Consider the following 6,038-nt stretch of genomic DNA (forward strand, 5'->3'; position numbering starts at 1 on the left):
TTACTTGTAAATGTGGTGTATGCGACTAACAAAAGTTTTTTATTCAATTCCCAAATATTTTTTTATTTTTTATTCAATCTCAGCTACGTGGTGTCCTAGCTGAGATTCAAGACAAGGAAGGGATTCCGCCTGATCAGCAGAGGCTGATCTTTGCTAGGAAGCAACTTGAAGATGGTCACACTCTGTTGTTTGTTTGGTCTGTTTGGTTTGTTGTCTATTGGATCCTGGATTCTGTGCTAGTTTTATTTGCTACAGAATCTTATGTTGATGTAACAATGAATAAGATTGATTGGTAATTTGTTCTAATAACAATGAATAAGTTTGATTGGTAGTTTGTTCTAATAGTTCCTGTCAGAGAATAAAAGCTAAATAAAAGATGTCAGAGTTCCTACAACTTAAATAGTTTTGCTGTCAGAAACATAAAAAATGAACTATCAGAGAACAAGCTGTCAGAGAACATAAAGAATGAACTATCAGAGAACAAGTTGTCAGAGAACAAGTTTTGCTCCGTAACATAAACAGTTCCTACAAGCTGTCAGAGAACAAGTTTTGGTCCGAAACATAAACAAATCTTCTTCACTTAAGTCTTCAACTACCGAAACATAAACACATTTTGGGTATTCTAAAGAAGATTTAACTACCAAAAGAGATGGTACAATTCAACCAATCTTCAACTACAACTTCAAGAAACATAAACAAATAATTCTTCATTCTAAAGAAGATTTAGTTACAAGGCACCAAACTTTCACTTTCCAACCAATCTTGTATCACTCACACCAATCTTGGATGAGACTTTTGAGCCTCCTAAAATAGTAGCAAACGACCTTTTTGGGTTAGACACATCTCCAACGATCGAGATAGTCGAGTTCCTGAAACAGGGCAGAGGGAAAAATGTTAGAGTACATGCACAGATAAACACCAAAAACAGCATCAAAATGTTAGAGTACATGCCACATTTTTGAGAAAAAAATTTCTAGAAGTTGGCATCTGCTAACTCTCAATCTCTTTTCAAGCTTGTGAATGAACAATACGAACAATTTTAATTTTCTTCATCTCTCTCCTTGATCACTCACAACTTCGTTTTTTACAGCTAGCCTTGTATCACTCTCAAATGACACATCCAGCTAGCCTTGTATCACTCACAACTTCATTTTTTACATCTATCATTTGAGTTATCCAGCTAGCCTTCCAAAAGAATGAATTATCAGGTAGCCTTTTATCCAGCTAGCCTTCCAAAAGAATGAGATGCCTCACTAGGCATACTAACCAAGCAAACACTTTGAGTGGTACAATGCTTACTCACTAGGCATATTGACCAAGCAAACACTTTGACCAAGATTACAAATTTGATATTGATTTAGCATGAAAATAAAACACACCTTAACCCCAAGAAGCTCAATCATATTCATCATCATTTGTGTCCTCGTCTTCATTCTCTCCCCATCCTCATCTTCGTTATCCTCGTCGTCGTCGTCTTCGTCCTCTAACTCTACATCCAATACTGTAAAGCAAAAAGAATGGAACGTCAAGTTTTAAAGGCAATTGCGTAAGATAGGATGCTACGAATTAAGCTTAAGGAAGCAATATTATACTTACTTGGGCCTTTCTTTCTGTTTGGATTTTCAGGACAATTTCATCTGTCATGGTTAACACCAACTTTGTTACAACATGTACATCTCCTCTCTGTCTTTGCTTTGGCTTTTGCGTATGCTTGTTCAAGACCCCCTTTTATTCTACCACTGTCATTAGTTTTCTTATAAATCTTCATGACTTTTTTTCTTCCTTTTGTTTGAGAGATGTTAGGATTCAAAAGTAAAACTTGGGATGGGTCATCAAGTGGCGGTGCTGAACTATCAGCAATGGTGCATGAATTAACAACAGAAATACCAGGGTCAACTTCCTTCTGTTTCTTGAGCTCCATTGACAGTTCTTGTAGTCTTTGCAGCATTAATTGGTAAGTCGAATCAGTTTATGCAGCTTCATAAACCAACTGATTAGCAACCATTTAAAGTCGAGTTGTTCTCAGTACCTCAGAGTTCTCATGGCCACTTACCAGTCCACGGTCATACTTAGCTCTATACTTATTTGCCCCTTTCATCCACCTCTTAAGAACAAAGTGCTCGGGAATCTCAATATCACAACTCTGAAATACCTTTATGAGGTGTCCACAAGGTATCCCCAGAAACTCAAAAGTTTTGCATTCACAATTGCCTTCTTTTGTCGCTGGGTTGAACTTCACCTTTCATTCACGCTCGTCACCTTTAACTCGCGACTTATAAGTGTAGGTTCTGTTGCCGTTAGTACCTTTTTCATCATCATGCAGGACATACTCAGTTTCAGCTAACTCGAATTCTTGCTTGAACCTATCATACACATTCATTGTATATACACTTGCTGCACTCTTCAAGAGAAAGGAATTACCGCCTACAATCCAATTCGAGTGTTCAGTAATATAATTTTTTTTTTTCTCTTTCAACAATCCTCATCAAACACTTATCATTCTTCACTACAAACTCTCTAAGAGTTGTCGTAGATGTGAAAAAGTTCTTGTAAACAGAATTCATGCTTTCGGAACTCCCGTTAGTCGGAAGTCTTAGGCATAAAAAGTATCCAAGTGATAAACTGGAGCCCATTTGTGTCGAATCTTGTACATCTCTTGAAGCCATTCATTTCTCCAACTTAAAACTAGACATCAATTCTGCCCACCTCCTTTCAAACACACCAGGAATAAATATTTGTCGAATACAGTGTTTGAATTCTTTTTTGAATTTTGACCTCCTGTAATAATAATTTGGAAGTTTTTCAGGGAACTTCTTCATAATGTGCCATAGGCAGAATCTGTGTCGAGTATTAGGGAATACCGTACCCACAGCTAGAGTCATAGCTCTATCTTGATTTGTGATAATTGCAGATGGGGCACGTCCACCCATAGCTCCAAGCCAAGTCTCAAACACCCACTGAAAAGAATTTTCTGTTTCATCCAAAAGTAGTGCACAACCAAATTGGATTGATTGCATATGGTGGTTAACTCCAGTAAATAAGGCGAATGACATTTCATATACATTCTTACGATATGTGGTGTCAAAGAAAACCACGTCACCAAAATATTGAAACTGTGTACGCGACCGACCATCTACCCATAAAAAAATAATGGCCCTTGCTTCATGATATATCTGTATTGCATAAAAGAAATTAGGATCCTCTATACTTTTATTCTTCAAAAAATGAAGCACCGCGGTAGCATCACCTCTCACCGGTTTCTTGTATTCTTTCGAGGGGCCCAAATGGTTCCAACAATCCCTATCATCAAAACCAATTTGTATTCTATCAAGTATATCAACAACTTTATTCACAGGTACACCACCATCACGAAATGAGTCAATCAACATCTTAGCTGCAGCAGACATATTTCTATTAACAGGCATACACATTCTTTTTGCAGGACTAACCAGATTGTGATTGTGCTCGTAATTAAATTTCACCACTTTCCAGATTCCACTATTTTACTTTGTCACCCTCATTGAAGCAAGACACCCTCATTTAACTGTATTTGTGTTTCTTTTTCTCACTTCTTTCTCAGTTTCATCCACATTCTTATTTTTGCCTCCTCAATCTCTATAAACCCCAAATCGCGAGCAAGTCATTTCACAACTACTAACTTCATCCGAACGAGAAAATGATTTTTGAGAGCTTCGAATTACGGGACTAAATCCAAACGATTTTCTGTAATCTATATAGAATTGTTTTGCAGCCTCAAGAGTTTCAAAACACATTCCCAAACATGGTGGCTTCACAATTTCCAATTCCACTTCAAACTCTGGAGGTTGAACAGAGGAAGAAAATGCCGCAGAAGGTGCTGCATAAGGCTCGAGTTTGGGTACTGCAAATAAATGTGTCCACGTCAAAAAAAAAACATAAAAACTAACACGGTACAATAATACAATATTGAATTCTTTGAAACATTAGCTCACCTGAACTATATTTTTCCTGCTCTCCAACTTCATCAATCAATATGGAGTCGTCCATTCCTACAAATAACTCATGCAGAATGTTCCATTAGCCAACCACAATCAATAAAATTACCCAATTAAAAACTCCATAACATTCAGTTCTTCAAAATTCAAAATTAACACCAAATTCCCATATCATATAAAAGTCCATATAAAAGCCCAATTCAAAAAAACAATGCTGTAAAATCCATTTCGGTAAATGAATGAAAATGAAAATAAAGGTTTACCTCAAATTAATGAAAATGAATTTCGGTGAATGAGAAAAAAGATTAACTTTTTTAGATGGAGATTTCAGCAAAATTAATTTTTTTGGATGGAGATTTCAGTAATATTTACTAGATATGGTCGATTAGAAAGAGAAATGGTTGAGAAATTTCGGTGAATGAGAAATGGTCGATTTACTTTTCACTAAGATCGATCTTAGTTTGGAGGAGGAGTTTCAGAGAAAACAATCGGTGTTAATTTTGAAAATTTCGTGTTTTTTTGTTTCGCCAAAATATTTTTTCCGAAATTTTGTTAATTTCGTTTTGCTGTGAGATGGTCCGTAGGATTGGAAGGAGATCAGTGGTGAGGATTCACTGTGCCTAGAATGTGGCTACAGTGAATGTGCCTCTATCCCACCCCATATATAGATCCCTACAATATATATTATTTTGTTTATTTGCCTCGGGAGTAGCCTTAGAACCTTTTTTCTTAATAACTTTACTCATCGAAGCTGCATGCAAAGTCCAATTGGATCTAACAGTGTTAAAAGTCTAAGTAGGGAATGCAATGTCTACTTTTGAACTTCGCGAGATATGGGGATTCTTTCTCATACCATATTGATGCATGGCCATCAATTCAACTGATGGGCATATCCACTTAAAAAAGACAAAACAAAGATAAATAAGTTAGTTACACACAAATAAGACATATGATTATGTGTTTTTAAATTTAGGGCACACATAAGTTGCTCATAACATAAACTCATTGACTGATGGAACACCTACATGTCACAATTTCACTTTCTCATTCAAAACTAACAAACAAAATAAAATTACCTGAATTAAGTAAAATTATATATCATTCGGATTGGACACAACTCTTATAAATATATTTCCTTATGCCCTCTCTCTCCTAATGGGCTGCACTGATGTTTTAAAAATTCTATAAATTATCTCAAATCAACACCAAAAGGTCCATTATGTTATTGCCGCCCTCCCCTAGCTACCTCATTCCCCCCGGTAATAAAGTTTTTGATTTTGAGTCTCTCCCTCCACCACTTATCCATTACGAGACTTTCCAAGAAAATTTAACACCACTCTTAAAGTTTTTTGAGAAATGAGGAATTGATGGGAAAGAAGATCATGATGAAGAGCCCACCCATAGCTGGTTTGTTAAGCTGGTTTTAAATGAGAATATGGTCTTTTTTGGAGTTAGCAAGTTCATCACCATTCTTGATACATGCGAAGATTGCTTAGAAGTAGGTAAAAGTCGAATGTTTTACATTTGTTTTCTTTATTTAAATTTAGGTGTGAGGGGAGCGATTATCACATTTTTTTTGTTTTTTATTATTTGGGGCTGTGAGTTTTTTTTTTTTTTTTTTTTACTAAAATACAAATTACATGATTTGAATTGATTTAGGTTTTGTAGTGTGATTCACTGTGTCTCTTTAGTATATATGGCTTTATTCATTTTATCTAGGGGCAACTATAAATATCGATAACAAATACCTAGAAAACTGGATTTTTTGTTTTTGGTCAATTTTTTTTTTTATACACCACCCTCCAACTCTCTTTCCAAACTCCCCTAAACTTCCTAGAAATTCCTAAAGATAATCCGAATTCAACTTAAAAAGAAAACGTTCACCATAGGAATCTTCCTCACTAATTGCACCTCGCACAAATGCCGTTGAATATCTCATTCTCCTCGAAGTATCTTTTGACCCTATAATCCGATATTCCGTTCGAAATCACGAACTACTGCCAGAACTCAGCACCTGAAAATATTATATATCGCGCCGACATATTCCGACACAAAAAAAACAAA

Source organism: Coptis chinensis, chromosome 2, assembly GCF_015680905.1.
Source record: "Coptis chinensis isolate HL-2020 chromosome 2, ASM1568090v1, whole genome shotgun sequence".
NCBI classification, from domain to species: Eukaryota; Viridiplantae; Streptophyta; class Magnoliopsida; order Ranunculales; family Ranunculaceae; genus Coptis; species Coptis chinensis.